Source organism: Nicotiana tabacum, chromosome 16 (assembly GCF_000715075.1).
Source record: "Nicotiana tabacum cultivar K326 chromosome 16, ASM71507v2, whole genome shotgun sequence".
Lineage (NCBI taxonomy): Eukaryota > Viridiplantae > Streptophyta > Magnoliopsida > Solanales > Solanaceae > Nicotiana > Nicotiana tabacum.
This window is the reverse complement of record NC_134095.1, coordinates 106505328-106517334: the sequence shown is the minus strand read 5'-3', so window position 1 is coordinate 106517334 and position 12007 is coordinate 106505328. Positions and strand designations below refer to the sequence as shown.

Sequence of the window (12007 nt, the reverse complement as noted above, 5' to 3'; positions counted from 1 at the left end):
CATGTTTTACCTTACTACTTTAATATCATATCAATCTCCATCATGAGAACCTCTAAGATCTTATATGTCAACTTTCATAAGATGTAGGATGTCACATTTTTAAGTAGAATATATTTGGCTTTTGAATTGGTTCTACGGAAAGGATATTCAAAGATTCTATAAATCCTTAACGCATACTACCCTCGTCATTCCATTTGAATTGGTTTCAGAAAAAAAAAACAAATATTTCATAAAACCTTTATTTAATACAAACTACTCTCGGCATTCCATTTAAGATAATATATTTCCTTGTTTGTTGAAAAAACTAGCATATTTTTATATTTAAAAACTTTTAATTGACATTTCCATTTTCTCGCCATAGTATTTTGTACATCAAGTAATATAAGTATACTTTCGTCTGTTATATCTGTTTAACTTATGTGTGTTTTTCCTTAAATTACACGTCTAATTAAACGCTGTCTTATAAAATAAAAAGAAATGAGCATAAATTTCCCCCTCCCCTTCTACTATGATGTAAAACATGGGATAAGAACCGGTGGACCATAAGATTAATGTTGTATTAATTTTGATATGTAATCATACGCTTGAGACAGTATACATTAATTATCTCAGAAACTCATCCAGAGACATGTAGTTTATTTTCCTTAAAGGAAGTTCTATAAACTTTACAAGCAACTACTTTTTTTTTGCCTGTCATGAGAACTTCTAAGAGACATATGTCAACTTTCAATAAGATATAAAATGTTGTGGGCGTCACATATTTAAGTAGGACGTCATATACAGCTTTAGCTTAAGTTTCAGTTTTTTTTTTTCTTTTTTCTTAGATTAGTTAAGTGTTTAATTAAATACTATCATACAAAATAAAATGAGCTGAGTATATATTCTCCTTCTCCCCTTCTATTATGTAGTAAAACATGGGATAAGGACCCGATGGACCATGAGATTTTTGTTCTCTTAATTTTGATAAGTAATCATACGTTTTAGACAGTATACCTAAACTCAGGCACTTCTAGAGACACTTGGTGTATTCTTTTATTTTATTTTTTTCCCTAAAGGGAGTACCATAAACTATACAAGCAACTATTGTCGCATATAACAGAAAAGAAAAACTTATTTAATTTGATATAATGTCTTCTGTCAAATATATGGTGATGTATTCCCAATAAAGAGATCAAGAACTTTTGATAAGGACATTTTCATCAATCTATGGATATAGCTGTCGTTGAAGTAGGCATAAAAATCTGAAAAGGTAAATGAAAACCAAATCTCCACATACAATTATTCATCTTGCTCTTGTATTGTAAAAAATTAGCCCCCGCTCCAATCCCAAGAAAATATAAATAAAAGGGCCTCATTTTGGTCTGTCTCTTATTTTTCAACTGGGGAAAATATCTGCGCTCCGCGCGATTATAAAAAACTCTCATATTAATAATAAAATTAATATCTTACTATATGAACACTATAAATAGCTAAAAGTTCAATTGTATATTTTTAATGTACTTAAATATTTATAAAGAAAATTCCTTTTGAGCCGTTGATTTGTCAATTTACCGTACATTTGGGGTTTTTTATTTTTATTTTTAAAAAAGGAATAAGTGTTCCTTTAATTCCAAACTTTGACATAATTTTTGGAACTCCATCTTTATTTTATAAATATGTGACTATATTTTTACTACTTATATAAGTGAAATTGTGGACATATATTTTTATACATAATATTTTTTGATATAAATGTGCATATATCTTATTTCTTTTTTCTTGAAAATTTTTAAAAATAATTAATTTAATTAAGTGTGTCTTATCTAACCAATTCGATATGTTAGAGATTCCAATTTTATTCATATAATAACATTAAACACAAGAAAATAAGCAATCTATATCTCTACAAAAAAAAAATCTCATTTTGCGGGGGGTTTTTTGGTAGATTTGTGGTGGTTTTGGACCTCCACAAAATTATTTGTGGCGGTTTAAAAAAATGCCACAGTTATGTTCGCCACGAGCATTTCTGCGACAGTTTTTTAAAACCTCCACGACGACCGCCACAAAATAAATTTTCAATTTGTGGCGGTTTCTCTAGGCAAGTAAGGGCAGTTTGTAACCCCTACAAATATGATATCAGTCTTTTAAAAAAAATATTTGTGGCGATTTATAACCCCCACAATTTGAATTCATGGTTAAAAAAAATATTTAATAGTGATAGTTTTAAATGCTAAAATACCTATTTAAAAATTTTAATTCTAGAATTCAATTATAATATTACTAAATAACTCATACAACATAAATCAAATTCCTTTAGAAATATCTAGTGTAACAAACATTACGAATTCGAATTCATATCAAACTAAAGCCATACAAACAAATTAATGATAAGTTAAATATTAGACAATCTAGAGTAGTTCCTCAACAACCAAAAATACAAAGTGCAAAGTACTTGCTTGATGATTTGTATTGCTGTCACTTGATGATACTCTTTACATCCACAGGTGAAGCAGACTTGGTCTTCACATTACTATGCTGAAATAATGAAACAAAGAAATTTGATGAAACTTATAAACGACTAGCATAGTCTAACAATGGCATTAATAGTTACTGGACAATCTGGTTACATAAATAAACGAAAGCTCCAAATCTTCGAACAAATAAATTTGTTACTCTGTCTAACAATTGTATGAACAGAAGTTGATGGATATTCTCACATGAATAAGAGCTAAAGTACAAAATGCTTTCCTCGTATATCATCACAAAACTTACCTCCACAAATTATTTTACTTGTCAGCATAAATTCTAGCTATATATTCATGAAAAAGAACACTTACATAACTATTAAACTATAAGTCAGCCTCTATAGAATTACCAACATTAAAATTAAATAAATAAAGAATATGTTGCAGCCAGTCCAATGATTAAAGGAAGTTAAACTTGTACTAAAGTTAGGGGTGGGCATATATCGGGTAAAACCGATAACCCGAACCGTTAATTCTTTATTGGGTTATCGGTATTGGGTTATTGGGTTAACGGTTCGGTAACGGGTTAAATTTTGTTTTTTATTGGGTTATCGGTTCGGGCTCGGTTTGCATTTTTGTTATTGGGTAAAAACCGATAACCCAATAAGAATGATGTAATTTACTAATTTACCCTTAAGTATATACTAGGGTTATTTATTTTCCTAATTCCCTCTTCACTCTTCAGTCTTCAGTCGTTTGTCTCTCAGTTCTCATTCTTGTTTCCGTCGCAGCCCCCAAGAGTCAAGATGCAAGACTCACCACCAGTTCTCCGCCAGACATCAGTAGATACTGCACAGAAGTCGGAGCGTGCTTTTGTTAAGAAACAATAAAAGTTGGCAGTTTACACGTTCTGGCAGTTTGATTTCTTTGTTTTATATATTGCAAATTTTTTTAGTTGTTTTATCTTATCAGGTAAACCGATAACCGAACCGATAACGATATATAACCGATTAACCGATAACCGATAACCAATATCTTATCGGTTTGGTTATCAGGTTATGATATTTGTAAACCGATAACCGATAGACAAAACCGATAATGTTCAAAACCGAACCGAACCAACCGATGCCCACCCCTAACTAAAGTTGAACGCTAATAGCTCTGGAACACTGAAGTAGAAGAAATGAACTAATAAAATAGGAATGATAAACTAATAATAAAATCAAGCCAGTGTCAAAAATCTTTGGAGCTAACTACAAGCAAAAGAAGCAAAAAAAGTGTCAAAACTTGAAGCGAAAAAATAAAATTTGTATACTACCAGCTTACTCCATCTCATTTTTTGAGGGACTTAATCAAATTTTCTAAGGCACGAATTCCACTAGCATTTGTATCTGTAACAACTGCAAAAGAATATGAAACAAATACTCGTAGTTACTTAATGTAACCTAAAGGAAAGAAGTGAAAGGTTTGAAAATGAAGGAGGTAACATACGTGACATCTCAACATTAATTGTGGAATTTTTGTTTGATTAGTTTCTTTTGGTTGTCTCTTCATCAGTTAACCATCTCAGTATCCTTCTAACCGATATTGCTAAGCTAATTAAATAATTAGTACCTGCCTTTCATATGATTGGAGTTGGAAAAATAGGCAGCAGATCGAACTATCACCACAAGAGTGCCAGGGACCTTTGTGGTTTCTGGATGCTGTGGAATATTTCAGTAAACAATCCATCTTAAGAATAAGAAAATTTCATATGCAATCAATAAATTAAAATGATCACCATAGGTTTATGTAAGTTGTGAGTTTAGACTTGTATATCAAGTTTCCATCTACCTGTAGCCATATACGTAGGAAGATGTCATTGAGCCAACTATGCTAATTGATCCCAAGGCTACCATTTCATTGTTTCACTTTAACTGGTGTTCAATGCTACAAATATTCTTCCAATTGTTGTATCTTCCTATAATTCAATAAGTTTGCAATATATAAAAAATAAACTTTCTCTGAAAAGAATATTTGGCCACGAAATGAGCTAAGAAGCATAACTTACCACTCAATACCATCACACTACCACATCAATCCTCAATTTTATTTTATTTTTGAGATGAACATCAATCCTCAAATTCTTGCACACATATTCACTAGTGAAATAATTCTCTTCATCATGCTTATTTGCACCCAAACATATCATGCATTATGAAAAGTGAAATGAGGATATGACAAAGATATTGGTAATATGATCTATAGCACTTGCTCTGGCTAGTCATTGAAAAAGCTTTAACATTGATAAGACATGTTTATGCCATAGATAAGGCTCTAAAAAGTAAAACCGGAATTGCTTGGTAAAGTTTAATCTCTAGGAGTGCTTTACCATGGCAAATTAGCTCAAATCTATAAGGAGTGCTTTACCATGGTAAATTAGCTCAAATCTTTGGTTCAATAGAGAAATTATCTACAACAATCACCTGAGCATAGTGCAAAAGTTCACGTAATTATATTCATGTTTCTAACCACCTATACATAAAGATGCAGTAGTTTCAAATATACAATAAAAAATAAAGCTTAGAAGCCTGTACCCCATTCTTCTTTTTTTTTTTTTCATTAGTTTGTCAACTAATATGAGGGCCAATAATCCAGAACCACCGGTTACCAAATTTCTCACATTGGCCTGTGAATTGTGATTATAGCAGTTCATTAATATAAAAAACTACTAACTAATATCAGGAGCTCATATTAATCTCCTGTAAGAAGAAGCTATAAAAGCTAATCCAGATCTACTTGATTAAATATTAACTAGAGTATTACATTATGAGGAGGCTTCTTTATAGTACTTGAAAACAAAAGACCCCTTAATTATCACAAGAAGGAAAATAAAAAGCCAGTTCCTAGACGTCAGACCATCACTCCCCAAACTGGACCAACTTCCATATAATTCAAAAAATCAGAATAGAAATTCATTGGTTATTAAACTTGTTGGACAAAGAAAAAGTCCATTTCATTGTTCGTTGTCCTTCCCGATCCTAAGCACATAATCCATTCATAGCCAAAATACAGAAAACCTTAATCAACTGTAAATGATGAAAGATATCTCAAATACCACCTAAAACAAATATACGATTTCATACTAGAGACCTTCCTTTTCAAAAGCACACACTCATTCCCACTATAAAATTACTCTTAAAAAGATAAATTTGCGCTTGGACCTTACAAAACAAAGGAAGCCACCAGTGGCGAAGCCAGGAAATTGAATAAGAGTGTTCAAATTTTGAACATCATTTGCCAGCGGGCTATGCAAGGTGTTCAAAGTCTGTTTTTTATCAATAACAAGTAATATTTTACCTTATATGTAGTATAATTTTTCGGCTAAGGTGGTCAGTTGACCACCCTTCAACCAAAGTAGCTTCGCCCCTGGAAGCCACACAACAATTGAACCAAAGTGCAACCCCAATAACTGTAGTAATACATATATCCGAGAGCATATCAAAAACAATTTCAGGTACGAACTTCTACATCAGAAAGTAAACAAGACGATATAGAGAAAAGGAAAACAAGAAAGAGTTTGATAAAGTAGGAACCTTTGTTGCCGGGGAAGAGAGGGAATCGAGCCCTGCTAATTTTTGAGTTGAAGAGAGGGAATTAACTGTACTCTTAGAAAGAGGGGGAAAAAAGAGGGAATTTTACCCGGTTCTACAATTTTGGGTCTAATATCCAAATTACCCCTTAATGTGCAGATTAAAACTTAAGAAGATTGGAGGCCGATATTGTCCTTTAACATCTTATTTTCTCTATTTTTCTCTTTTATTTCTTTCCTTTTTACTATTTAAATTTTAAAATTTGGAATAAAATAGAACCGACTTACTACTAAAGCATAATTATATAAACATAATTGATATGGAAAAAAAATACAATATAAATGAAGATATAGAACAAACTCACAAAAACTCATTAAAGTGATTCATTTATTATCCAAATAGCTATATTACCTTGATTGTAAAATTGTTACTCCTTCTGTCCCAATTTAGGTGACACGTTTGGATGTTGAGAGTCAGATGATTATTTCTTTGGCAGTCATTTTTTCATATATGTTTTACGTATTTTGTGTTATTAATTATTAGGCGCGTAATGATTTTCTGGCCACTTAAACTTGTAGGGCTTTTAAAAGCCGATACATGAACTTGCACTTTTCCCATTTGAACACTCCAACTTGATGCAATGGATACTAATAAATACATTTGACCGTTGACTATGCCTATGTGGAAGCGCCGCAACTGACATGACTAAATTGTGTGCAAATCACGCTACAAAGGCGCGTGGAATGTATTATTTTTATTAAAAAAAATATGAGAATCAAAATAAAATATAAATAGACAAAAAAAGAAAAGAAAAAAGAGACATTTCCCTTTTCCCTTCTCTTTTCCCCTCACTCCCACCTCTGTACGTAACTGTCACATACATAATTAAGATATCCTCATACCCTCGACCGACTTCAGTCACTTACTCTCATTTCTTTCATGTTCGCTCTATGGTTCCCCAATTTATATCTTTTTATTTTAGCTTTCTTACTGTAATTCGTTTTGGTCCAGCTTCAATTCAATGCAATCAAGCTGAATAATACTTCAAATTTCTATAACCTTTGCTCTCTATATAGTGGAACCTTTTATTTAGGTTTGAGAGGTGAAAAAAAGTAAAGAAGAAAGAGGGTGGTGGGCGATTGCAAATGCCGGAGGAGGACTTGTTAGAAGTTAAGTTTCAGTTGGTCGATGGATCAAATGTGGATCCCAGATATTTGATATGGGACAATGATTTGTTAACGGGTTTTTTCTTAGAGTTTTGGTTGATTTAAGAGTTGATTAATATTTGATTGATAAAAATTAAAGTAGAGAAAAAAGTTTACCGGAGAGGTAGCCGACCGTGACGGAGATGCCGGAGATGCCGGAGATGCCGGAGATGGTAGTGAGATGGAGGTAATCGAGGGTGTTGAAATTGGCTATGATCTTAGTAAAAGGTGGGTTTCGATCTATAACTAGGTATTTCGGCTTTGCCGATGCTGTTATGTCTGTGTTCATCTTCCCTATTAGCAGCTGCTCTTTTGGTCAGTTGCCGGCGATGGGACATTGAGATAGTTTTTAATCAGAAAATGCAAGTGTCAGTAGTTGTATATTGGGGGTAGCCGACAGTGACGGAGAGGTAGCTGATGTGGATGAATGGATGATGTGATTATACAAAAATATTAAATTAAATCCATATTAGCAGCAATGGAACAACACACACCATTACAAATATTTATTAATAGCCAATTTTTCAAGTAAAGATGTTCAAATGGGAAACCCAAGAGTTCATATATCGGCTTTACAAATTGATGCAAGTTTAAGTGGCCAGGAAGCCATTTCTCTTAATTGTTATGACTTATCATACTTTTAACGTAGTTTTCAAATATATAATTTTTTTAAAGATTTTATGTCTAAATCCATGATCAAAGTTAAGAAGTTTGACTCACGAGATTCGAATTATGCCACATAAATCAGAACAAATAGCGTATTATAATTTTTTTAAGTTCAAAATTACTAATATTATGAAAATAAAAGACAGTCATATGCATATATTATGTAATTTACTTTTCCTTTCACATTTATGTACGGGCATCTATAGGTCGACATCGAATATTTTTAGGCCTTCTCAAGCAATCTCTCGTTTTATCTTCAACGCATGTTACTTGCATCATCTAACAAATATGGACATTTTTTTTATCTTACTTAGTCTTGTATGGTCGAATATTCATCTTAGCATCTGCATCTATATAACACTCTGTAACGAACCGATCACTTTAAGATTCAACATTCCGTTCGATAGTTTAAGATCTCGAGTAGCTTTGTATTGTGTATTATGACTAGCGTGTATGGTCGGCTTTTCGTGCGTTTCGGAGTTTATATGGAAAAATAATTCTCATTTTAGAAGCTTAAGTGGTAAGAGTTTATCGGAGTTTGAATTTTGTATAGACAACTCCGAAATGATGTTTTAATGATTCAAATAGCTTGATATGGTGATTTTGGACTTAGACATATGTTCGGATTTGGAGTTGGAGGTCCGTAGGTTAATTTGATTTATTTTAGCGAAAGTTGGAAATTTGAAGGTTTGGAAGGTTGAGAGGTTTGATCGGGAGTTGACTTTGTTGATATTGTGTTCGGATTATGATTCCGGGAGTTGGTATAGTTCCGTTGTGTCATTTAGGACTTGCATGCAAATTTTGAGCTCATTCGGAATTGGTTTGGTATATTTCAGCATTTGTTTTAGAAGTTGAAAGTTCATTAATTCATTAGGCTTGAATCGATGTGTGATTCATGGTTTTGGTATTGTTTGATGTGATTTGAGGCTTCGAGCAGGTTCGTTTTGTATTTTGGGATTGGTTAGTATGTTTGGACGGGGTCCCCGGGACTTCAGGTGTATTTCGGATGGGCTACGAGCCATTTTCTTTTGTCTTGGACTATTGTTTTACTGGTGTCTGATGTTGTTCATCGCGATCGCGAACATCCCTTCGCGTTCATGTAAGGTAATTTGGAGGCAGGCACAATTTATACCCTCCATGTTATGTTTATTCTTACGTGCTTTATTTGAAGTTGTTAGCACATTTTCTATCTTTTATTTATCAAGTTTACTCTTACATGCTTATTTGAAGTTGTTACCTCTTTTATTGTCATGTTACCTCTTTTATTGTTGAATGATTCTTATTTGAAGTTGTTATTACATGATATCCCTTTGTTGCCGAGTTATCCTTGTGCATTTAGACGTAGTTGCTATTTCATGCCATACTTTTCATTGCTAGCTTATGTCATACACTAGAATTTGCAGCTGTCATTTCATGAAAATACCTTCATTAATGAGTTTATTCTTAAGCAATTAATTGAAGTTGAAGTTATTGAGAGCCATTAACCTGTTCCAGTTGAATATGTTGTTAAATGGAACATCTTTCATTGTTAAGTTGTTTTTCTCGTTTCATTTTGTTGTTATTGAGATTATTGTACACATCGTGGTTGAGCCGTGGGTTATATGTAGTGGTGATATTGGTATTGTTAGTTTGGAAAGGTATGGCCTATGAGCACTTATGGTACGAGTCAATATGTCGTGTTGTTGTGATGTTAGATATGTGGATTTGTTGTGTGGTTTAATTGTTGCTACGCGGAGTATAAGGGTGGGATCTCACTGTTATTGATTGTGCGGAGTGATATGGGTGGTTATTGATATATTGTTAGGGTAGATTGATACGGGTGGCGATTGATATACTGTATGTGCGGAGTGATACGGGTGGCCATTGTGTTATTGTCTGGGCGGAGTGATACGGTGGTTATTGTGTTATTATCTGGGCGGAGTGATATGGGTGGCTATTGTGTTATTGTCTGGGTGAAGTGATACATGTGGCTATTGTGTTATTGTCTGGACGGAGTGATACGGGTGGCTGTTATTATATTATCAATACAGAGAGATAAGGGTGCTATGTCAGGGATGATATGTGACGGCCTGGGGGCATAATATTGATGACATTCGTTTGATGATGTGATTTTCCTTGTTTGTGTTATGCACCGTGCGTGACTTGTTGTGTTGTTTCCAATGAGCTACTCGGTGTCTTTGATATTACTTGTTGACTTGGACTGTAATAGTACACTCTCACAAGCATATACCGTAGCATGCCGTTTACACCAATTCAGGAGTATGAAACTTGACATTCATTGATCATGCACATATATTCTTGTATTATCTGCTTCCATTGTGATATTGAGCATGTATCTATGCTGGGCGGATTGTGATAGTGAGACTGTGACCATGCTGGACGAATTGTGATATTGAGCCCGTGACTATGCGGGACGGATTGTACTGTCAGTTCGTTATCCGAATAATATTGTATTTTGATTTTGAGATATTTCTATGTATTCATCTAGAGTTCGTGACTCTGTATTACCTAGTCTTAGGAGGATTGTTGTGATTATTACCGCGTAGGCTTGTGTCACATTTATTTCAGTATCTATATTAAATTCTGTTTTAAAATACCATATTTAACATGTGTAACTATTGTAAGTAACCAGCTTACCTAGTCTTAGAGGTTAGGTGTCATCACGATGCCTAAGGCAGGATTTTGGGTTGTGACACCCTCATCTTGTCGATATGTTGAACTTTAACCACCCAACATTCACTACCATATAACAATATCAGTGTTATAGTTATTTTGTAGAACTTACCTTTCACCTTGGTAGATATCCTTCTATCACATAACACCCTGGTAGCACTTTTCCATTTCAACCATTATATATAGTTATAATTCTTTGAATAATATCTTCATCTATTATTTCTTCCTCTTGAAATAGCAAGTCTAGATATCAAAATTATTTGTATTTTGGCACCACAATCCCGAATAATCTCACTTGAACTTTGCTATTCTCATGCTCACTAAACTTGTAGTGCATGTATTCAACCTTATTTCTACTTATCTTAAAATCCTTACTCTAAAGTATTTTTCATAGATTAAATTTTTCGTTGGCGCCCTAAATTGTAAGGGTTATTAACTGCCACAAATTATACCGAATAACAACATTTTATAAACCTCCACAATTTGATGCAATATGTGGAGGTTATCAAAAACCTCTACAATAAAACCGTCGCAAAATGAATTATATAGTGGGGGTTAAAAGAAACACCGCAAAATGATTTTATAGCAGGGGTTCTTATAACCCCACATATAAACCTCCACAATTTAGCTTATTTCTTGTAGTATAAAATATAAGAAAGTTCCAAACCCCTTTTACTTCTTTTTTTCTTTTTCATGAATAAACAATCTAGAAATTGTAATAATATGGACTACTCTATTTGGTATTTGCAATTCAATTCTAATCATAACAACTAAAGAATAATTCATCTCGAAATTTCTATAAACTTTTGGAATATTCATAAAAAAAACCTTTTCGAAAATTTCATAAATTCAAAATATTCACAAAATGGTCAAGCATAAAACAATATCTTTCTTAAAGCCGAATTGATCAAGAGACGTCTTCCTCAGAATCAAGCGAAATGCAGCTGGTCACTTCTTATGGAGAATAACCATGAGATGATCAAGGGAACACACCAAATTGTACTCGCGATTGATTAATAAGATTACTCTTTTTCTATTAAAAAAACTAAAGAATAACTGCATAGGCTAAAATTGGAAGAAACTAAAATGAAACATGGGAAGCCTATTTCATACACTTTCATAGATTTTTCTTTCAGATTTTCAATGCATAGACAACGTGTATAGATTAAGATTTTTTGGTAATTTTAGATTGTTGATCATACATATCACGACCCCAAACTGGACCTGATCGTGATGGTGCCTCTCGTGAAGACAAGGTCAGCCGACATAACTCCCAAATTCATTTTTAACAATTCTTAATAAGTCAATTTAAGTCATTTATAAGAATAAATCCCAAAAATTTAGCGAAATAGAACAAGTATGGAAATAGATACAGCCCGACATCGGGGTGTCACAAGTCACGAGCATCCACTAAGGTCTAAATACAACGGAAAGTATGAAAATATAC

At 33.2% G+C, this 12007-nt stretch overlaps 1 long non-coding RNA gene across 11 annotated transcripts; it reads right to left on the bottom strand.

Annotated features, from left to right (window-relative positions):
• Positions 1-2271: 2271 nt before the first annotated feature.
• LOC107829531 (uncharacterized) lies at positions 2272-6143 on the bottom strand. Of its 11 annotated transcripts, none has more exons than XR_012700215.1 (4): positions 6020-6143; positions 4059-5895; positions 3763-3844; positions 2272-2514 (listed from the first exon to the last, which is right to left on the bottom strand). It is a non-coding gene; the product is annotated as an uncharacterized LOC107829531 (long non-coding RNA). The 11 variants fall into 11 exon arrangements; XR_012700212.1 differs by having other exon boundaries at positions 4063-5895; XR_012700216.1 differs by having other exon boundaries at positions 2272-3844; positions 4059-4147; positions 4278-5895.
• Positions 6144-12007: the final 5864 nt, after the last annotated feature.